The following is a 24,013-nucleotide window of genomic DNA, read 5'->3' as shown; positions in this document are numbered from 1 at the left end:
CTGGTAGCGCGTATACTTATACTTATTTTCTTTCCTTCCTGCGCATTTTCCCCGTGTGCTTTTCTTAGCACAAGTCCACTTGTGTCAGTGTCAGCTTCGAATCTCCGCCGCGTACTAGACGTTGAGTGCGCAGCGTTCGATCGAGCTCGGCAATCTGCCGCCAGAGATGAAGAACCTGCACCATCTTCTGTCGGAGGTGCATGTGTCCACGATGGTGCATTTTCCAAGACGCCCTCATGGTCCTTAACACCTGAAACCTCGAGGGTGAACTCAGAGAGTTTTCGGTGGCGCCACACTACCAAAGAGACGCCGCTAAGCCATAATGGGTGCAGACAATGCTGCAAAGAAAAAAAAAGAAAAAAAGTGGCGACTCGGGGCCAAGCTCCGCCGGTAAAGGACCTCGCCCCGAATCGAAGAGCTGCCAGCTAGATATAAAGTTTGACGCTGCTAAAAATACAGCGGCAGGATACCCGCCGCGGGCGCTCTCGGCTTACCGGAAGCTTTCGATTGCTATCAGTGCTTGCCGTGAGGGAACTAAACGATAAGGTTTTCCCGCGAGCCATAACTGCAGCTACGGCTGAATGGCATGGTGAATGCAATAGCTGCAATCGTCATCATCATTCTGCCTGTTTCACAAACCCAGTGCAGTCGGATCGACACGGCGCGCGACTTAACTATGGCGCATCACTGAGTAACGCACCGTACCAGGGCGCAAAAAGTGACGTATACGACCGCGGCCAAGTTTCCCCGAAAACGACTAGTGCTCTTAAGGCTGCTTGCCTGACTGATTGAAATCACGTTTATTCCACCTGTTTGCGTCTATAGACGCTGCGGTTCAGGGAAAAGGGTTATGTGAAGGATTGAGAAAGGTGGTCTGCAGTTCATGACACCATGGTCCAGAAGGCAGCATCACGACGAACGTCGCAGAGCCTACATGAATGTGGATAGCGCATGTCTTTCGCACTTACTGCATACAGCCGTGGCCGCTCCTATAACGCCACAACCTGCGCGCTCTCAAGTTTTCCCACTGATCTTTTTCATCTCCTTTTCTTATTTCTTTCCACGCCACCCTACCTATTATGTCCCTTGCCCAGGCGTCCTCTGAAGACACCGCCTACGACCAGGAGGCTCACACAAAGACACCGACGCGCACCGAGCTCTGCGCCGCACAAATTGGACGTCGCTCGACTCCGTAAATCCGATTTCGCGCCCCCGTAAATCCGCGGGCGAGTAAAGAGCGGCCGGAGAGAGAGACGTCGGCGCAAGGCGGTTAGCGGTGAGCGAATGTGGCCGCTTCGGCGGTGAAGGCGGCGAGCCAAGCCCCGATTTTGAGCGGCAACGCGGGGACGAACCCACAGATGAAGAGATTCTCCACTCGCACAATACGAGCGCTCAAAGACGTCGGCGGTATAAGAGCCACAGACACTCGCCGTAACCCAGCTATGATCCCGCCGCGAGAAGTTAAGCGCCCGGAGTCGGGCTCCTCCGGGGTGGGGAGTTGAAGCTACACGGGAAAAGGCAGCGAGAACGAAGAACGACAACTATAACAATCGCGGCCAAGGCACCGCGCGCTTCTTTGGGTTTGGGCTTTTTGGGGTTTTACGCCCGCCGCAGCGGCGGTGTAGTGCTGGTGAAAAAGGACAAATGTCCTCTCGGAGACTGGGGGAATTTTAATCCAATTTGAGAAGCAACCGTGGAGGGCCAGTTATTACTCCGTACAGGATTGGGAAACGCGCAAGAGTTGCTCACAAGCACAAAGAAGTGAGACGTATATAGGAGCTTGCGCGATCACAATTAGCACGGGTGACGAAGCAAGACAAGCGTGGAGTGAGAGACGCTGCAATTTAGGAGAAGCGCAGTGCACAGAAATGTTTGTTTTATTTGGTTTATTAGGGTTTAACGTCCCAAAGCGACTCAGGATATGAGGGACGCCGTGGTGAACGGTTCAGGAAATTTCGACCACCTGGGGTTCTTTAACGTGCACTGACATCGCACAGTACACGGGCCTCTAGAATTTCGCTGCCTCCATCGAAATCCAGCCTCCCGCGGCCGGGATAGAACCCGCGTCTTTCGGGCCAGCAGCCGAGTGCCATGACCACTGAGCCATCGCGGCGGGTTCGCACAGAGATGTATTACAGCGGTTTTTAAGGGGGGGGGGGGGGGGGGGGGGGGGGGGGGGGAGAGGGGGGGGTGTTTAAGCCCTTCGCCTAGAAATTAAACGAACCGCACAGCATATGTACGACAACGCAGATCGCAGAGACAAACAAAAATTTCGCACCGTCGAAGTTAATGAATATCCAACTCCAGATTTCTTTCTATGGTAGCTTATAAATTATGATTATTATTTATCGGACTCGTACGCGTCAAGACAACACTGTCAGTGATGAGGAGAGCCGTAATGCAGAGGCCCGGATTAGCTCGACCTATAGGTAATCCTTAAACTACACCACCGAATTCTCCACACAAGCACGCTTTCGCATTCTACTCCCACAAGCAGACATTACTTATCATCTCAAGCATGAATGCATGTAACATAGCAGTAAATACGATCATCAACGCAATCAGTCTCTCGATACAGTAATGAGCCAAAAGATTTGGTTATGGGCTTATTTCCAAACATACCGAGACATCGTTATTTATTCCCTCGACGTTTATACACAAACACTACTAATGCAACCACCCAATCCTAGAGCTCATGCACAACCCGCTGCTCCTCGCGCCTGCATGGAAACATTACAACACGGTCATTTCTGTAGGCACCGTAAACCTCGATCTGAATGAACATGGACGGTGCTGCACGTCAGCCGTAGTCTAGATTCCGCGAGCAAGCGATCCAGCTTGACACAACAAAGTGCGGAGATGTCAAGCAACATGAGCAGCAATCTAACGAACCATTCGCACAAAGAAACTATATGACCGTCCCTCTGGTGTCTCCCAAATATGTTCTCAACGCTTAGTGCCATAGACGTTTTCCAAAGGATTTTGAAGGGCGTCACCACATTCGACACCGTGCTGTGGAAGACAGTTATAAACACCTGCTCGTACAGAGCAGTAAACAGTCGGGATACGAAGTTGGCGCACGCCCTCGCCATAGCTGAAAAGCTAGCTACCCCCAGAGTCGTTACAAAAAACCCAAGTGGCGGGTGCGGGAGCTGCAAACACAAGGGAAGCTTTAGGACTGGCGTCGAGGCGAAACGAAAAACGTCGTTTACGTCAACTTCGCCTTGCGCTGAGCGTGCTGTATCGTACCGGCTGCAGCATCCGATTTAGCGCCGGCGAACTGAGACACAGAGTTTGCGGGCGGCAGGAGCAGCAGCCCATCGACCCTGACTGCAATGCTTCGGGTACCAGAGTTACGTCGCGTCCGTGAGATTGTGCATTTCCTCTCGCGCTCCAGGAGAACCCGCTAACATGGATCGCAACGCGTCCTGGTGTGAACGATACAAATACGAATGCGCCTTTATGGATGTAAAACGGGAGTAAGCTATTCTCCTTAACAAAAAAAAAGTTTAAGACAGTCTATAGAGTGTCTATAGACTTCTGTCTATAAAGTCTATAGACTCTCTATAGACAAATCCTAGAGAACAGTCTATAGGCAATACAAATGTCATAGACAGTCTATAGACAATCTGTAGATTTATGGCCATACACTTTTAGTATACTTTTGTCTATAGACAGCCTATAGACTACGAATGGACAAAAATCAATATCTGCAGGAAGTCAATAGAGTCAATAAGAAGTCTATAGACTGTGTATAGACCATTTTTATAACTCTAGGACACTCTTTTATAAAAGGGTGTGCGCTAGAGGACAACTTTACTCCCTTTTTACTCTTTTTTGTTTAGAGTGTTCTGAAGGTCACGCACAGCTGGCATAAAGGCTGGACAAGACGGAATGGGACAAGTACCCCATTTTAGGAATCTAGGGAATGAGACCCCTTAAAAGAGACGCGCCATGCATTGTACGTTGTGCACGTTTTCTGAGCCCTTCCCCTGAACTGTAAAAAAAAAAAAAAACGTAAGCCCATAAACTAGTCAGCTACGTAAGGCAGCTTCAAACACCGCTTTCCCCTTCCTGTTCGTAGCTTTACTGCGTTCCACGAACAGGTGACGTCCATTTTTCACGCGACGCCAGCGTAATTGAATACGCGTATTCAATTACGCGCAAAGCATGCAAAGCAGTGCGCGCAGTACGCGCTTGAAGCCGACTCAGGTCCGTCCAACCGTTACTTTTCTGCCCGCGCCGGACAAGATGTCCACAGAGGCGTGTGGGATTATCAAAATCACGCTGCGCTTTAGACCACCCGCGCCGCACGGTCCCACCAGGCGCGCGACGCAATTAACTCGCGCTACGTCCAAAACTACCCTCACCAGTGCTCCGCGTCCACCGAAAAAAAAAAAAAAAAGCTCGCAACCTGGCGCTATCGTGCACGCAATAGGAACAGCTCATACCCATCAAGACTGTGAAACAATAAGGCCCGGGAGCTCAGACGTAGGGGCAGCTCAAACGGTGCGGACGCGTACACTACTAGCACGCGGTCGCCGAGATTCATGCGAGGCGCGTACTGACCCCTCTGCTTCCTCGGAGAACCCAGCGTCCCGAGTACAGAAGGAGCTGCGTGGTAGCGCGTAATCCCGTCGCAGAAACGCAGGAGCAGCCGTCCGCGTCAGGGGCTAATGGGGCGCGGTGAAAAATGAAGCCCGACCCGAAAGACTAATTTCCCAGAAGGAACGGGGACGGAGTCCGGCAGGCAGGCAGGCAATTCGTGCATGCCAACTGGACGCTGGGTCCAGCAAAGTGGGGAAGGCGACACGCGGTCACTATACTGCCTACACCCCGCTCGCCCAGGCTGTTATAACGCTATTATAACACAGCCCGCTTCTGCAACGCTCCGGGGTTGTGTTGTGCATGTAAGGGTTGGCGACGTCCGTTACTAAAGCGAACACGACGAAGCTGACCAACGCCTTGGGACTTCATGCACTCAGTAGAGCCCCGTTTTTTTCTCTACCCCCCTCTTTTTTTCTTTCTCTCTCTTCTGTCACACCAGCGGTCACTGCCGCAGAGTTGACACGCCATGCGTGCGCGCAGTCGCAGCGGACAAAGTGGGCCAGAAAGGCAACGCGAATTTAAATCAGCGTCGCGGAAAAGCGGGGAGCCTGCGCGAGGAACAAACTGAGCGCGAATTTTTGAAGGAAGAACTGCGCGGAACAAACGAAATGCGACCTGGACAGCCCAGCGTTAAGGATTTTGAGATCTTAAGCAAGGGCTGTGAATGTAGCACAGCAAAAACTGTATCCTTAAAAGCGACGCATTCCTTAGGAAAAAGGAGGGCGGTATCTACTTCCTCTGTACAGATCGGAAGCGCGGACGGTATTACGATCTCCACAATAAACAGCGAGAAAGGCGCTATTAAAGATAGCTATTAAAGTGCGAACTACATATACACATTCTTCTGTGGCTTTACGAATGCATAAGAAAGAAGCACATTTCACTCATAAGCTCACCAAAACCGACCAAGAATCTTGTCACCTTTGGATTTTGTGGCGTTGCCTAGCAGCACCGACGCCACGTTAAATTAAAAAAGAAATCAAAACAATATCCACGACCCGGAGTTGAACCCGCGGCAGAGCGAACAGATCAGCTTCGCAGGCCGCTGCGCAAGAGCACTTTAAGCTGTCGCCGCAGTCGAACACGCCTCGTGTTGATGATGATTATGATGATGATGAAGAAGATGAAGAAGATGATGATGATGATGATGTCCTCAGGCTGAATGGCACATACCCACGGCGGGGGATTGGCGTGTTAAACTGCAACACTCTCTCGTGCTGTGCGTTGCGCACCGTCGTCTTCGTCCACTAATACTGCCCGTGTTTTCGCACTATAATCGATTTCACCAAATTAAAACCCTGAAACTTTTTTGCTTGTTCTCCGCACGTGACGGTTGCTTTTACAGCAGCTATTAAATCCATTACTTCCCAACTAGCTTGATTTTCAACGAAACTACTGCTTCAGTAAACACGGACAGCGCTCACCTTCCGGACACATTACACTCCCGGCCGCGGCGGTCGAATGTCGATGGAGGCGAAATTCTAGAGGCCCGTGTACTGTGCAATGTCAGTGCACGTTTATAAAGAACCCCAGGTGGTCGAAATTTCCGGAGCCCTCCACTACGGCGTCTCTCATAGCCTCAGTCGCTTTGGGACGTTAAACCCCATAAACATTACACTCAATTCGCAAGGTACGAGGATGAAAGAAAAGTTCGCAAATAAAGCGATTGTTCAAACGAGAAACGCGAATAAAAACTAGCTGCAAAAATCGCTCCAGTTAGGTGCTGGGCTTTTAGTTCACAGAAGGAACCATCGAAAGCCGTAGCAGTGCTGCAGTGCCACCCATATAAAAAAAAAAGTCATCAGAAGACATCATACAGCAAGGTGTAGGTGAACACAGAGAAAAGTCAGTTACATTTTAGTGCCGTGACAGCAACTGCCGCAGAAGACGGAAAGATTATTTCGCAGCAAAAGCCGCTGAAAACGTCCGAGCCAAGGTCTTCTACAAGAAACGTTCGTTTTGCTTTCTAGCGCCAGTGCTTTTCAATAAGAAAGTCCATCGAACAAACGTTCGAGTTCTCCGAACGACAACTACTAGGAGGTCGCAGATGATTGCCGGCCTAACAAAACCGGTCATTAATGAACCCAAGACAGACGACAAGAATGGCCGGTGGCACATTTCCAGTCGTGATGAAAGTGTACGCAGCCGTCATTAAGAAACCGCTCCGCCTATCGAGGCGCCCGCATTCCAATTCCCGTTTCCGATAAAAGGGGGGAAAACAGCGTAAGACCCCCGCCTCTCTTCCCAGTGCAATAGGCAACAATGCGAGCAAAGGCTTCGAACTTCCGCTGACTGGCGCAAGGAATCTTCGACAACGGCCTAACGCACACTACAACCCGATCAGCAAAAGATTCGCAAACGATGTGCCCACTCCATGCATCGAGACCACGGGCCAAGTCAACGCGCACTCATTTGTCTTGCCGCCGACGTCGCAACGGGAGAGCGCCACCGACCCCGTACAACCCTCGCGCGTAACCCGTGTTTAGAAAGTCGCGGCTCACAGAAATGCTTAGCGAGCCTCGGACGCAAGCCTTCGTTCTCGAATTCGTTCCCTACGATCCCGGCCTCTCATCCGTGCCACGCTATAAGCTGTCTAATTGCACTGAAGCTGTGCCTTTCTCCCTCACTCCGCAATGCGACCCCCCTCCTACCCCACCAACCAAACTTCCACCCGCGCAAACCCTTCCCCCGACTTTCGAACAACACCCCAAACAACCGACAAACAACCCCGGCTCACACACAATCGATCTCCAAGAGGAGGATCCCGCAAATGCAGAGCAATGAGGGCGCCTGTAACGGTGCGGGCAGTTGCAAAGCTCGCCGCGAAAAGAAGGGCGATGCGCTTTGGAACGAACACTTCGAGCCCCGTCGAAATGCAAGGGTCCGGCTTCCAAGCTTCCCACGCGAGTAAGAACAGCACAGGGGCGGAGGGAATCAGCGCGCCATAACTCGCAAGCATCCACGCCGAAACGTTCCAATTGTTCCGACCCCTTACACGCCCCCCTCCCCTTCCCACTTTCTACCCCTTTTCCTCATTCCCGACAGCGAGAGAAAACGGCCAATTAGTTCTTATTCTTGTTCAAGTTAGCGCGACGCCATTTAAAAGCGCGTTCGTCTACAACCTCCCGCGATCATCTGCACCCCTTTCGTGTACTTTCAGCACCCCCCCCCCCCCCCCCCCCCCCCCCCTCAAACCTCTCCTCCCTGCCCCACCACTACCGAATTGTTGTATAGGCAGGCCAGCGCCCTTCCGCGTCTCCTATTAGACGTGAAACGGCGCATCGGATGCGCTTTGAAAACCGACCGCGCACAACAAAACAGCGTGTAGAGAACTGCGAGGGAAGCGGAATGCAGAGGAGATGGGGGGGGGTAAGGCCTAGCGAGCCTCTGTAATAAAGGGCGACGACGACGGAAGCCTCAAACTTTCCGCGCTATTATGCGCCATCATTTCTCGACGCTCTTTCGACGAGCGCGCAAGGACGACAGCAGCGGTCGCTGCGTCGGAAAGAAAAAGAAGCGGCGGGAGAAGCAGCATCCACGGAGGCTGGGCTCCTGCTTGTGCCGGGCGCATTTTTGCCTTTCCCAAACACGGTCGTTGGCGGCAGGCACAAAATTTCGCTTTTAGACCAGAGGAATGACGCGTTATGGCCGCACTGCGGCTCTCTGCAAACAACGTGGTCTCGTTGGTTTTGGACTCGGGTCGTGTTGTTGGTTATTCCGCGCCCACCGCTAATGTCGTCGCCCTATAGCTGCCCCTGCTGTCGGCTCCTGCTTGTGCTCTTGTTTGGCCTAAATCGTTTCCCGAACAACTCGTTAGGGCCGCGCGCGAGATGGGAAAACTACGCCGGGCCTTGCGACGCGCTTCGGCTCGTTTATGCTGGGAGACGAACGAGTGCGGACCGCGGCTATAGCTCTGCCGTGGCGCTCTTTGTTTTTTAATAGACGGACAAGCACCGCTGTACCTATCCACAGCGCTTCATGCGAATGTCTACGTTCCTAAACCTTAGACGCGTGTGAACGCGTTGTATATACAGGGCGGCGCTTTTAACGCGGCGTTAGAAGGCAATTAGTGCCGTTCCCCAGTGCCAGTTGCTTTTGCGAACTCTTCCGTTGTCTTGCTTCTCTTGCGTAAGTGTTCAGCTCTAAGTAAGCGGCACCTCTGTATTTTTTATTAACGTCACAATGAAGATTTTTTTTTTTTTTTTTTGCTACATGAACAACTCGCAATTTAACGATAGAACAGCAAAAAGTCGGGGACATCGCATGAGCCGTTGAATTAGAGCGCTCTTGATGACCATAAATTGTGTTTCCTAAAGGACACGCGCTCAGAGCCTTAACTATCAAAAGCTGTGTTATCACCCTGCTCATACAGAAAAAAAAAATGTCGTAGAGGTTTAACCTAGTTACGCCGAGTAGACGTGAGAAATGATGGGTTCATTTTTCATTTGAAAGGGACAATTAAACTCTGCCTTAAGGGTATAGCGCGATGGCTTTAGTGGGTGAATGCCCATATATGCAGAATTGGTCATCCTCTACATATCATTCACAGATGGCGGCGCGTCTTCGTGCCACTACCAGCGCAGTGGTACAGCCGTTAAGCGATGCACCACTGCACTGGCAGGTGGCTGTACCTATCAAAGCCGCTGGTAGGGATTGTGCGACCCATGTTGCTCTTCCTGAGCAACTTCTCGTCACCAATCATCAATTGAACTGCCACCTGCCACCTGCGCCTCCCATTGGCTACAGCTTGCGCGACGCTCCTCCGAACTAACCCGAGCTTACCCGAGTAATAACTCGGGTAAGCTCGGGTTAGTTCGGAGCACGGGACAAGAAAGACAAGATTTTCGCTCGGGGTTGGTACGTCTGAAGTAGCGCTTTCGCATTAAAAAAAACTTGCCCGCTCTCTTACGAAGCCGGATAAGTACGGCGACCTCGTCGGGGACAGCACGCTTCAGCACTTTCCTCCGCTTCCTTTTTTTCGCGCTCGTAGGCTTCGCCGCATATATGATGTGTATTGAGGCGAAGTATAACACGACTCAAACCTGCGCGCCAAGCGCGAAAGTTGCATCACAGCAATGTTCTACACATAGGCTATGACAACTGACGCTAATAGAAAACGCACGACTGTAGGAGTGCATAACAGCCGGACAGAAACCTTCTGTTAGCGTGCCATCCGCGAGGAGCCGCCACCCATTGCGCACAGTACACTGATCCTCGAAAAGCTGCGCCCTTACAACGACACTAGCCGTAGTTCGACGGGCAAGAGAGCAAAGTTCGAGCGCCGGCTAATTAAGAGTCATGGCTCGCAGCCGCGGCTGGTATACAGGCAATCCCCGGGAGCCCCCTGCGATGGTGCGCCGCAGAGCCAGGGTGAACGGCATCGCACTGGGACTCTTTCGACAGCCACGAAACTCCCGGCGAAGAAGGAAGGCAAACAGCCGCTGGCGGTGGTGTTGCGGAGTTCGGGAAACTGCGGATTGCGGCGAACACAAAAGTTTCGAAGCGCACTTCCCAAACTCGACCCGTGCGCGGCAGTATAGTCGACGCTGTTTCGCCACTGGTGGGAGGGAGCCGGGCTTCCGCAAGGCCGGGACAGTGGCGGCAATGGTGGAATGTGGGGTTTAACGTCCCCAAGCTGCCGCGTGGGCTATCAGGGCAGCCATAGTGGAGGGCTCCGGATTAGTGCAGACCCTCCGGGGTTCCTGGAAAGAGCACCGACATCGCACAGCAGATGGGAGTTTCTCTTTTCTTTTTTCTTTTTTTCATTTCGCCTCAATCGAAAAGAGGAGGCCGGGGCCGAGATTCGGTACCGCGATATTGGGCTTGGCAGCCGAACACCAAAGTCACCGAGTATTCCAGGAGAACGTGACGCTCGAGCCTACAAGGACAGCTTTCGAAAGACAAAGATGTAGATAAACTAAAGGCGGGAAAAAAAATGAAAGAACCTAGCAGCATTTTTCCTCACCTCCGGGTCGAAGTGGTGGCTGTGCGATTCCATCCCCCCCCCTCCCTCCCTTGCATACATATGAGAGCGCGCACATCGGAGCCGGACCACGTAGATGACGCAGCCCTTAGCCGGCAGTTGAAAGTGGGAACTTTCGCCTAAGACAGAGGACCGCCACAATTCTGGAATATGCGCAACCATAGCCATAAAAAAAAAAAAAACGAAATACGGCGGCTCTTAATTATCGCTATGCGGTGACAATGTTTTTTACTGATCAATTCGCGCTAAAAGGCACGCACACACGACAACACAAACGGACGAAGCGTGTATGTCCTTTGTAGCGCGAATTGATCAGTATGAAGCACCAACTAGCCCCCGCACTTGCATTGTTGACAATGCTTTGGCACTAGGCCTTCTCCTTGCATAAAGAGCTAAGGTTGCCGACTCAGCGCATGAATCAGCGAAAGCTGATTGGTCCTCCACTCTCCACCATAGCCACCCACCGGGTTGTTCCCGAGGCAACCATGCTCAGGCTGGGCATTCTTTCGCCCGTGTCAGAACTTCCCCCGTTCTTGGTAGTCCCCCCCTCTGTGTTTTTCCTGTAACAGCTCCCTTACAAGCGGAGCAGGGAATTTCCCTCTCTCTAATTTCCTACCTGCCAACCATGGCAGATGAAGTACACTTTTCTTTTCACGGTGGGGTTTCAACCTAACGCATAACAAAAAATAAATAAACAGGTGACGACACAAAGCAAGTCAGACCTAGAGTCCAAACAGAATGGAGTGAAAAGGAAGTAAGGTGTCTCCTTATGCACTCCCATGCATTTATAAAAGGATGTGCGCTAGAGGGCCGCTTACTCAATGTTTACTCCCATATAGACGTATTAATGCTTAGAGCGCAGAATGGAGTTGAACTCCCCTAGCAATACCGGCGAGCCTTTGTTATAGCACTGGCAGCCGCACGAAGAGGCGCCGCCTCACGTCGTCTGTCGCTAGAGCGTCCGACACGTTTAGCGGAGTGAGGGAGGATTTGAAGTTTATAGCAAGTTCCCGATTGGCATCTCGAACGGTGAATACGGCAATAGACCATAAAAATGAGCAGAAGAGAGCGCTTCAAAACGCTGTTTTCGCTAAAACGAAACGAAGGCTTGCTCATTAGAAAAAAAAAAAAAGCGGGGGGGGGGGGGGGGGGGGCTGCGTTGTGAGCGATAAACGAGCACAGAAGCGGCAACGGATCGATCTGCGGCCAGTAATCAGGCGAGACCCCGTAACCGTTTTTTCACAGCGCATAAACAAGCCTCGTCAGGTTGCTGATTAGGGTGGAAACAACAATAAAGAAAAAAGAAACCCGAATATTCAGATAACAGAAGAACTAGAAGAAGATCGTTTGTGCAGATGAAAAAAAAAGGGGGAAAAAAAGAGTAGCCCAGGAAGTCCGAACCATGAAAATAAAAAAATAAACAAAAGTCGCGCTCCGTGTCCCCTGCGAAATCAACGGGTACAGTACAGCGCAAGCTTCCCAAGAGCACAGAAACATATATATCCTCCCCCTACGACTGGGGAAGGGGGTAAGAGAGCAGGATAGGAGCGAAAAAAAAAGAGGGTGGGATGCGATAAAATCGTAATTAACGGGGCATTAATTACGCATTCCAAAGCGGGGGGCGAATCGCGTTAAGAAAGCCGATGCGCACGCTGACGCGAGGAGAGACGGAAGAAAGTAAACAGGCAAAACTTCAAGCAGCATCGCCGCCTGACGAGCAGCGAACCTAGCGGCAGGCCGGCGCAGCAGGAGCGCGGTGGAGGCTCGAGATGAGAGTCAAGCATCGTTAGTGACGATGCCAAATCTGCACCCCCACCCGGCCTCCCCCGCGCACCCGATCGCATACACGTCGTGCGCCCCATCTAGTGGCGTCCTTCGCCACTTCTATTTTATCTCTCGGCTTCGGAAATGAGAGGGCGAGGGCGGGTCAGCACGCTCAGTCTCATGCACGCCAAAAAAAAGAAATAATAAAAGAAGAAAATAATTGGGAACGAACAAAGAGAAATTGGCCTCGCGGGAATGCACAGCGCGTAAGGAGAGAACGGAGGGATTTCTCCCATAGGAAGCAGCAACACCTGAAAATTAAAGACGGCGAGCGCCCAACCGAAGGTTACTGAAAATGCGAGGCGCGCGAGGGACGATTAATGCAGATGACACGGGTGATTACAATTAGGAACTGAGGAAATGAGGGAACCAGGAGCCCATCACGAGCTTGGCCCGGAAGACTTGAGAAAGATGTCGTTGCTCTCCCCTTGCTGTGGTATTCACTGCTTAGCGACGTATGAATCAACACTGCAGCTTACACCCTCATTCGCTGTAGTATATACGCGAGGCATCTGACAGGCTTATGAACACACATCCAGAGATTAAAGACAACATGGAATGCCGCTATGCATGATAGTTGTTCCCCGTATGAGAAAAGATCGCTATTTAAAAGCTGTATACGGTTTGGTTTGGTTTATTGTTTAACATACCAAAGAAACTCAGGGTATGAGGGACGCCATAGTGAAGGGCTCCGGAAATTTCGACTACCTGGGGTTCTTAACATGCACTGACATCGCACAGCACACGGGCCTCTAGAATTTCGCCTTCATCGAAATTCAGCCGCCGCGGCCGGGATCGAACCCGCGTCTTTCGGGTCAACTTCGAAAGCACTTCCAAAGCTGAATACGGTTTCGCCTGGTTTATATATGGGTTTAACGTCCCAAAGCGACTCAGGCTATGAGGGACGCCGTAGTGAAGGGCTCCGGAAATTTCGACCACCTGGGGTCGCACAGTACACGGGCCTCTAGAATTTCGCCTCCATCGAAATTCGGCCGCTGCGGCCGGGACCGAACCCGCGTCTTCCGGGTCAGCAGCCGAGCACCAAAATTACTGAGCCACCGCGGCGGGAAAGCTGAATATGCACTACAGTTATAGTGCGTCACGGTTTCAATCGCAGCCCGTCATATTTGTCACGTCGGCTAGGCAACACTGCGCACATGCGCCCAAAAGGCTTCGGGTAAGGGTCGTGTGAACACGACGGAAGCGAAACCGAACGAAGAAACGAATCTAATAGTGAGCGCTATATCGTACCAATAAAGAGAAATCTGGCGCTACGATCCACTGGAGCTGTCCATTACATTTCGGTCGCCGTAAGAACCGCGGGAAGTGCGCTAACGTGGCTTCTTGTACCGACCTTTCGGGCCCAATTTGTCACCAGTACGTGAGTGCCTATATGAGTATTTGATATGGTTTACCTACTCAAGCTATATTTTTTTGTTTGTTTGCAAAACTAGAAAGCGAAAACCATGGTTACTTTTTACTGGCGAAACACGGCGTGAGCAAGCGACGTACGTACGTCGATAAATAATTCACCGCAGTTCAGGATGAACGACTGCAGCGTAGGGCGCTCGGCTACTGAGCCGGAGTTTCCGGATTCGAATCCGGCCGCGGCGGCCGCGTTTCGATGGAGATGAAACGCAAAAGGCGCCCGTGTGCTGTGCGATATCAGTGCATGTTAAAGATCCCCAGGTGGTCGAAATTATTCCGGAGACCTCCACTGCGGCACCTCTTTCTTTCTTTCTTTCTTTCTTTCTTTCTTTCTTTCTTTCTTTCTTTCTTTCTTTCTTTCTTTCTTTCTTTCTTTCTTTCTTTCTTTCTTTCTTTCTTTCTTTCTTTCTTTCTCTTTCTTTCTTTCATTCGTTCTTCTCTCATTCCCTCCTTTATCCCTTCTCTTACGGTTCGGCTGGGGTGTCCACAGAGATGTGAAACAGACACTGCGCCATTTATTTCTCTCAAAAAATCAATTTTCCAATCTTTACTGCGGCGCCTGGTTGTCCTCTGGTATTCCGATATGAAACCCAGTGCAAAGAAAATAGCGAAATGTGCAACTGTACATGAACCTAGCTTAATAGGAAAAACCCAACGCAGTGAATTGAACAAACAAGAACAGAGAAAAGGGCAGCGATAGGCGCTAATGTCCCGTTCTTTCTTTTTCGAACCGCCGTGGTGGCTCAGTGGTTATGGTACTCGGCTGCTGACCCGAAAGGCGCGGGTTCAATACCGGCTGCCGCGGTTGCATTTCGATGAAGGCGAAATTCTAGAGGCTCATGTACTCTGCGGTGTCAGTGCCCCAGGTGGTCGAAATTATCCAGAGCCCTTCACTACGGCGTCCCTCATATAGCCTGAGTCGCTCTGCTAAACCCCATAAAACCAAACTTTCTTTTTCGCTTCACGTGAGTCTTGATTCAATTAGGCCATAATTAGTTAGCCCAGTAATAAGTTTAGTTACTCGAGGAAGCGCAACATATGTCATAAATAAAAAATAATGAAATGGTTACCTGAAAGCACGAAGTCTGATAATTTTCTACGCGTCAATGTGAGACCACGGTTTCACAACCTTGTGCATGCTCAATGCCCGCCGAATAACAAATATGCGTCCATCAATTAAAGGCTTTAAACCAATACAAGCGAACAAACGAAAATGACCAAAGATGAAACACAAAATAAAATGGCGAAAGCAAAAAAAGAAAGCCGGAGAAAAAAACTAAAGAGAGGTGGCGTTTCTTCGCCTCCTTCCGAGACCCAGTTATAAACGAGTCGCGCGAGCCATCGACTTCGAGTGAGCACCCATGCATGCACACGCACACACGGCACACCCTAGAGGGCAGCCCAAGAACCAACCAGCGCGGTGGCTCCTTCCCTCCGAGTAATTAATCGTCCCGACGCGGCGCAGGACGACGTCAAGATCGTCTTTCTTTTTCTTTTCTCTCCGAGCGGGCAATCTAGCCATTACTGATTAGCATTCGGAGAAAACATTCGAGAGAGACCCGACGCGGACAGACAGCACCGAAACCGCTCGCCCATGCTGGTCGGGTCCAAGATAAACAGCACCGCTACCTCCTATATCTCTCTCCTCTCCCTTTCCCGGCTTCCTTTTCATTTCTTTTTAAACCTTTATCAGGGGGGGGGGGGGGGGGGGGGGGGCAACGCACGGAGACAGCGCACAAACCGAGCAGAATAACTAACCATCTCTTCTGTTTTGTTTCGTTTTTTTAATCTCATTTTCTCTTCCTCCTGCAGAGAAGGCTATCAGCCGGCGGCGTCCGCTTCGTTCCTTAGGCCTTCCCTCGGTTGTCCGTTCCCTCGATATTGCGGGCGGAGCAGACCGGGGTCGTGGGGGGGAAGGTTGATGGGGTCCACACCGGAAGCGGAAGTTTGCAATAAGAGAAAAGGCGCGAAAGCGGACCGGGTAACACTAAGAGAGGAAGTGAAGTTTACAATCAGAGAAAAGATGAGAGGGTCGGAACAGTGCGGAAAGGCCACGGGCACGGTGGAAAACGGAAGCAGAATTTAAGAAACACAAAAAAAAAGCTAAATTGGCGGGGGGGGAAAGGCGGAAACGAAGAACGTGTCCCCTCGCCACTGTCGAAGGGAATCGCAAAGTGGCGAAGGGAATCAATCCGTCTCCGCTGGTCGGCTCGTGTCGGGAAGGAGAAGGGAGAGAGGCGGCCGAGATAAAAATTTAATTACGCGCGTCATCCTTCTCACGCGGCCCTCGACGAGCCAATCTCGCAGAGTCTAAGAAAGCGAAGAGCGGCGAAGACGACGGTCTTGCACGGGGACGATGGCGAACTGTGCCACGTGCTCCGAATGCACGCGCGAATGTTTAAGTGCTCATAATGAGCAGCAAAGTCAGAAAAAATAAGAGCAAGAAGTAATTTAGTGAAAAATAAACATTAATAGAGGAAGAAAAAAAACGATTCTGCGATTGAGATCGCGGCGTGACAACGTCCGAATGTGACCGCGGCGTAACGAATCTGATATTTAGCGGCAAAAAAAAAATAAGTTTGGTTTATGCTTTATGGGGGTTTAACGTCCCAAAGCTGTACAGGCTATGAGGGACGCCGTAGTGAAGGGCCCCGGAAATTTCGTCCACCTGGGGTTCTTTAACGTGCACCGACAACGCACAGCACACAGGCCCTTCGCCTCCATCGAAATGCGACTGCCAAGGCCGGGATCGAACCCACGTCTTTCGGGTCAGCAACCGATCGCCATAACCACTGAAGTTCTCCAGTACTTAAGGGCAATTGTAAGGAATAAAAATTGCTAAGTGCGCCTCTAAGTACGCCACCGCGGTGGCTCAGTGGTTATGGTGCTCGGCTGCTGACCCGAAAGACGCGGGTTCGATCCCGGCCGCGGCGGCCGAATTTCGATCGAGGCGAAATTCTAGAGGCCCGTGTACTGTGCGACGTCAGTGCACGTTAAAGAACGCCAGGTGGTCGGAATTTCCGGAGCCCTTCACTACGGCGTCTCTCATAGCCTGAGTTGCTTTGGGACGTTAAACCCCATAAACCATAAACCAGCCGTAAACCAAGCCTCTAAACGCCAAGCAACCTCGAATAATGCTGATTTAACGTTCATTCTTGTGAAATCTCAAACTTTTTCTTTTAATTTGGTTGAGGTAACCTGAAAGGCTTAGTATATAACTATTAAAACGTTGATGCGATACGCTACGAGGCAAGAGTTTGAAAGTTCTTCGAGGTAGCTGAAGCCGCAAGGGCTACATACACAAAGGCCTGTGCGCTCGGCTAAGAGGCAGAAGGTTAAGCTGATCGCGCTCAGATAACCCGATTGGCTTTGCTCGCTGACAGGATAGACCTCCGGCGACTGCACGACGTGTGCCCCCGAGTTTCAGCAAAGGTAAAAGAAAAAGTTAAGGCAGTCTCCTATCACCAGATGTCTTCAAAGCAGGAAAAAAAAAAAAATGGCGAACGGTCGCAGGGCCGAGAGCACAAGCGCGCGTAGAGATGCCGTCTTAATTCCAATTACGGAAGGGAGCTCCCCCTTTCATGTGGGGCTGAAGGGAGGGTGCGATGACCCAGTGCGGTCGAATTTCCGATCCAAGAAGGAAAAAACAACAAAGAAAAAAAGAGGGAGAGACGACGGGACCATAATGAAAAAAAGACACCGCGTGCGCACCGGGTCCACCGGAGAGTGCACGGGCGATAAAAGAGCTTGAAAAATGATCGGCAGTAATGGGATTCCGTGGGAACCGCGAAAGGGGGAGACGTCTACAGGCGAATAATCAGGAGGAACTGAAGGGAGTCGAAAGGTGAAGCGAACGCGGAAGGAAGTTGGGAAAGGGCAAGGAGACAAGGCTGCCTCTGTAAGATTTTTAAAAAAGAAATGCGGAAAAGAAATGATAACAACGAAGAGCGGTTGAAAATAAAGCGAACAAGATAGCCTAAAGCACCCGAAGGACAGCTGCGCTTTGTCCGTGGATAAGTACTAAAGTCCCTCAGCAAGCAGTTCCTGTCGAGTTTCTCGGGTACCCAGAGAGTCGGATTTAACGTTAAAGCGGCGCCAACAAGCTTTTCGGGTCGACCAGCGGGATCCGATTTTAGGTCACTAGGTGAGGATAACAGTTTGCTAGCTTCTTTTTCTTCGTTCGTTAATGGGTCACTTGGAAAACAACGGAAAGACGCCGCAAGGCAGGTTATTCAAGTTGCTCCTTTCGAAACCGGAAGTATCAGTGCAGGCCATTGTCATCCACGACTGACCTAACAGCTGGTAAGACTGACATAATACACCTTCGGTTCGCGTCCAACAAGGAAACAAGCCTTTCTGTAGTGGGTTCATAAGAAATGTGAACCACAGTACAAGGTCGCGGGTTCGAACCCGGCCGCGGCCGTCGTATTTTGACGAAAGCGACATACAAAAATTTGTTAAATTGCGAAAACATTCGCAGCAGTCGACGCCTTTACCGGAAGTGACGTAAGCGACATACGTCACTCCAGGTCTGGTGAAGTCACTTCCCACCACCCAAAGTGCGAATTTCATGACCGACTACGCATTGCGGTAGCATGGGGCATAGAGTTTCTTACTATTACCTAGCGGGAAAGCTGCCGCCCCGTCTATGGGAGTTTGCATGGAGGCCCCTCGAGACCACTTCAGCCACCATGGGCGCTGAAAGCATCATGGGGCGGTGAGCTACTTGTTGCGGAACTTCAACTTTTGGCCAAAAAATAATAGAAGAATAGAGCTTTTCGATAACTATGAATGTCCTAACATTAAATATCCTGTCCGTAAACTGCAACAAACAAGCAGAAAAGCATGTAAGTGCAAAGTTTGCCCAAAATAAGAGATGGCTAGCTCTCCTATTGGCCAAGTAATGAACACTACAAAAACTAATATTTCATAATTAACAGGCGCATTTTTAAAAGTAAGTAAATATGTTTTTTAAAAAAAGTGTTGTTGCTTAGATCTTTAAGAGGTTTTTTAATGGCATTTCGGAAAAGTGAAACCTTTTATTGGCGTCGTGTGTCGTTGCGTTTTCACTACTATGGCTTTTGCACACTGCGGTCGCGCGAAAGTCGTCTGCGCACAGACGAACAGCGTTTTTGGAATGAAACATCTCAGTAGTGACACTCCGTGTTCCTGAAAAACTACGACTGTCCCGCAACAAGTAGCTCACCGTCCCATGATGCTTTGAGCGTCCATGGTGGCTGAAGTGCAGAGCCGCCAGCTTTCCCTCTAGGTAGTAGTAAAAAACTCTATGGCATGGGGCCTCTAGTGTAAAAGCATTAAGAGGAAACTGCCCAACTTTGTGGGGATTCCGCGATATTCTAAGATTAAAATCTATAGAGGCTCAGCAAGACGTTGGGTTGGGCTAGTTGGTATAGATTCACAATAGCACTGCGCAAAAGACGACGGGTTAGAGAAAGGAAAGCACAGGACAAACGCTGAGAGAGGGGTGTGCACAGTTTAGCATAATGTTCTCCTGCTGTGTTTTTTTTTTTAAATTTCACGCCTTTTTGTGTGTTCCCATATATATGAAGGTTTAAAGGATAAAGCCTTTAGTTGCGAGTCGGCGCTCGTCCTGTGTTCTCCTTTCTCTGGTCCGTCGACTTTTGCGCTCTTTATTATGAATTTATAGAAGCTGTAGATAAAGCATGCAAAGTGTTTTCGCACTAGCGCTTAAAATAAACACATAATCGACGATTGAACTTTAGGCTTCCCCTCAACGCACCCAAGGAAAGCGAGGAAGCTCGGTGTGACGTCACGGAAGGTAATATTTCAAATTACCGTTGTCATCAGCCAAGCCTTGCCATGCCTCGCTGGATGCTGCCAAACAACGCTCGGCGGGATTTGCGTTCAGTGGCGTTGGTTTTTTTCCTTCAAAGCAAGCGTTTGTGCCTTGCAAATGTACCGGTACCTTCGATGACGTCATCATGACCCCCCCCACCCCCCTACTTGGCGCTGAGTGCTGCGGAGAAGCTTGGAGACCGTCGCGATTTTAATCGGCGATTACTTCACCATTTGAAATGGTAGCCCGAAAGGACTTCGCAACCTTTACCTGCAAGTTTCACACATTTGACCCCTTTAAGCTCATCGATTTCTAAAACTTACGCATTTGTCCTTTACAAACGCCTGTGTGCTGTGCGAGGTTAGCGCACGTTAATTAAAGAGCCCAAGGTGCTCCAGATTAATCTGGAGTCGTCCACAATGGCATCCCAAGAGCCCATGTGTCGCATCAGGATGTTAAGCCCCACAATTTACAATTCATTTACTAAATCACTTAGCAGGCTCAAACAGAAAGAGAGAAAATGCAGACAAGAGGAGACTGGATGTGCCAGCTATATACAGCTCACTGGTAACCAGTCATGCTACACGTGCCTATAAAGTACTGCGAGGTACGAAGAATATAGGCAAGGTAACTGCTAAAAAAAACACCAGAAGAGTGCTTGTCCTACTCGTCTACATCCTGCCCGTACATGGTTTTGGACAAAGACGCCATGCAGCACAGTTAATTGTTTATCGGTTTGACTCACTCTAAAGCCTGATTTCAGCTGCCATTACCGGCAAACTGAGGCAAACATCATGCAGAAACCGCAGCCAACTTCCGGCCAAATGCAAGGCCGGACCTAAAGTGGAACGTGAAGTCAAATATTTCCGAATATTTACCAAATTTTTCAGCCGGGTGGTATTGAGTATAAAAACTTCAGCCTTGTACAAGATGCGGACCAGTGCCAATAGAAACAGCAGCTTCATTCGCCGGAGCCTCAGATCATTCGGCTATCGTCACAGCCGGCAGCGTTGCATGTTCAAACTGGTGGTCTCTAGCACTACTGTTTTAATTCGCCGTCATCGTCATCTTTCATCGTTATCTTTCACCCCATCATTCAGCGCCTCCAAATGCTTGGCGGCAGTAGCACTGCCGCTGCCACTGCCACAGTCCAGTCCGCTCCGCTCGGCTCGGCTCAGCTCGGCTCGGCTCAGTGCAGCTTAGTGCAGCTTAGTGCAGCTCAGAGCAGTGCAGTGCAGTGCACTACAGTGCCCGGTCAGCTCAGCCCGGTCAGTCCAGTCCAGTCAGCTCAGTTTAGTTCAGTCCAGTCAGCACAGTTCACTCAGGCCAGTTCAGTTCAGCCTTGTCATCAAGTTCAGTCTAGTCAGTTCAGTCAATCCAGTCTAAACTTCCAGTATGTTCAGTTTATTCATTTCAGTTCAGTTCAGTCAGTCCAGTTATGTTCAGTCCGGTCAGCTCAGTTCAGTCTAGTCAGCTCACTGAGTCCAGTAAATTCAGTAGGTTCAGTTCAGTTCAGTCCGGCCAGTTCAGTTCTGTCAGTTCGGTCTCGTCAGCTCAGCTAAGTCCGATCAGTGCAGTCCAGTTCAGTCAGTTGCAGTTCTGGTGCAGCGAAGTTCAAGTCCAGTTGCAGTGAAGCACAGTTCAGTGCAAAACAGCTCAATGAGATGAGATAGAAAGGCTAGCTTGCGTCACCAGCGGCAGCTTTGCATAGCCGCACACGAGTCAGGAGGTGGCCTATGCGGCCCAATGCGTGTGTCGTCAAGGCCAAAGGCAGAACAGACACTACAAAGACAGCCAGGGACACTAGGCGCATGACAAGATGCACATGACTACAGAAATTTAAAAAAATATACCTATGTGTATACAGGGTGTTTCACCTAAGACTTTCTGCAATTTTTAAAAATAAGCTATTTGAATTAGATGCGCGCTTTTTCTGGCATAGCATTGTCAGTGGTGTAGTACATCCTAATGCAGCTAAGACGTGCTAACTAGCAGGCTTGTTAACCAATATTTAATAGTTAACTTTTAAACTATTACCGTTGGGCTCCTTAATTATTGAGAGGCATGTAGCCCACCGTAAGTAAAGGCCATATCCGTTTTTAGAATATCGAGAACGCGATTATCCTCGGCGCTGTGGCCCAACAAATTTAGGCTATTTCGTCGAGTTAGGTTCACTGGAGAGGTTGCTTTGCCTGCAAGCTTCTCAAACCGCATGTATTTTGGCGCGATGTAGGCGAAATTTGTTGGCTCACAGCGCCGAGGATAATCGCATTCTCGAAATTCTAAAAACGGATATGGACATTACTTACGATGGGCTGCATGCCTCTCAATAATTAAGGAGCCCAATGGTAATAGTTTAAAAGTTAACTATTAAATATTGGTTAACAAGCCTGCTAGTTAGCACGTCTTAGCTGCATTAGGATGTACTACACCACTGACAATGCTATGCCAGAAAAAGCGCGCATCTAATTCAAATAGCTTATTTTTAAAAATTGCAGAAAGTCTTAGGTGAAACACCCTGTATATCATTACCAGTAGCAAGATCTGTCTGCATAAAAATGGCAGCCGACATGCCATCATGAACTAAAGTGGCTGTTTGAGCTTGTTGGTCAGTGATCATGGTTAAAGAATGCAGTGCAAAAAGACAAGGACAAACAAAGAAGTGGACAGGACTTTCACTTCCACTTCCAGGACGTCCACTTCTTCGTTTGTCCTCATCTTTTCGCGCTGCATTCCTTAACTCAGCATTCAGACGAAGAATATTTACTGCGTCCACAGCTGCCACAAAAAAAGCATCCTATCTGCAATGTGAAGGATGTTGAATTCACTTGAAATGAATAAAGTCACTGCCAATAGTAGGACACTCACTAAGGTGGCTGCATATGGTTAGACAAAACATCTTTCCCTTTCAAAATAACACATTCTGACTCTCTTTATAAGTACTGCTATTTCTTGAACACAATTTACCGTTAGGCCATCAACTCACTCCTCACAAAATTGTAGCCACAGATAGCACGAAAAAGTATGCAGAAACACAACAGGTATTAGATGATGCCGATATTCTGTCTTTCTTTTAGCAAGGCCGGGGTTTTTGTAAAATCTACATATTTAGCATGCTAGAAAGAAAATCGACAATCTTACTAACTTCACAATGGTGTTTAAGGAATCCTTGCACTTTAAAGGGGCTGTGGAACACAATTTGCAATATATTTACTGTTTGTCCAATCATCAAACTCCCAACCAATAATGTCATATCCACTGCTAAAAACTCACTGTGTAGTGACATCATCAGCGCCATGAATTTGTTTTAGCTAGCTAAGTAAAATATTAAAAACTTGAATATTCGCAGTACAACCGATGCTAATAGCATCACTATAACTCACTCTATGCAGCCAACAGGCAAAACAATGTACTGAAATGTGTTTCACGGCTCCTATAAGAGGCTTCAGAGAAGAGTGCTTCACTGCAAGTTGACCCTTAGTGAGAGAAAGCTCACGTCAATGACAAAACGAAATTAAGGCATTGTACAGTCACCAAATGAAGAAATTAAACTTATATAATCAGCTAAAGTTCCTCCTTTCTGATTAGACAATGCATGCACACAGGGGAATTACAAATGATTTGCACACACACAAAAAAAACACATCAAAAGCCTTGGCAAAACCATTACAGTCTAGCTCGTTACAGTCTAGCCCGTTACCATTACAGTCTATCCCACCGGCGGCATGTGGTTGTTTTTTCTTCTGCTTTTCTAATCAATTATCTTTAAGCGACAGTAAGATTCTTACTTGATCAACACCACAAAAAAATAAATTAATTAAAAATCCCCTGTGCTCCTTGGTTTCTGTGGCTGTTGGCTTCTCTCATATTTATAACGAGCCCCTCATACCCCTTCCCTTGTTTGCTTAATTGCTTAGCGAGGGCCTCGGTTCTGGCAGCCTTGATGCCATAGGAAGCATAAGAAGGTTCTCACACAGCTTCCACCCTCGCCGTTCGATGGCGTTCCACGTCACACCGGCGGTAACTCAGGACGTTCCACGTCCGCCGCTTACGAACGTGGGTGGCGCTGATGAACACTCTCAAGGTTAGGTTATTTGTAAACATAAATACCCCCGAAAGCAGAAGGTTTGACAGCCGTCGCCGTAGCTCAGAGGTAGAGCACCGGACGCGTAATTCGGAGGTCGTGGGTTCGGATCCCACCGGCGGCATGTGGTTGTTTTTTCTTCTGCTTTTCTAATCAATTATCTTTAAGCGACAGTAAGATTCTTACTTGATCAACACCACAAAAAAATAAATTAATTAAAAATCCCCTGTGCTCCTTGGTTTCTGTGGCTGTTGGCTTCTCTCACCGT

The 24,013-nt window shown here is 49.5% G+C and overlaps 1 protein-coding gene across 3 annotated transcripts in view; it reads right to left on the bottom strand.

The window, feature by feature from the left end:
• Positions 1-24,013, bottom strand: part of LOC149359703 (brefeldin A-inhibited guanine nucleotide-exchange protein 3) — a 90,530-nt gene that overhangs the window by 20,035 nt on the left and 46,482 nt on the right. The gene's annotated exons all lie outside the window — the stretch shown is intronic.

Source organism: Amblyomma mixtum, chromosome 2, assembly GCF_055824585.1.
Source record: "Amblyomma mixtum isolate Tamu chromosome 2, ASM5582458v1, whole genome shotgun sequence".
NCBI classification, from domain to species: Eukaryota; Metazoa; Arthropoda; class Arachnida; order Ixodida; family Ixodidae; genus Amblyomma; species Amblyomma mixtum.
The sequence above is the reverse complement of the archived record's forward strand: the minus strand, read 5'-3'. Positions and strand labels throughout refer to the sequence as shown.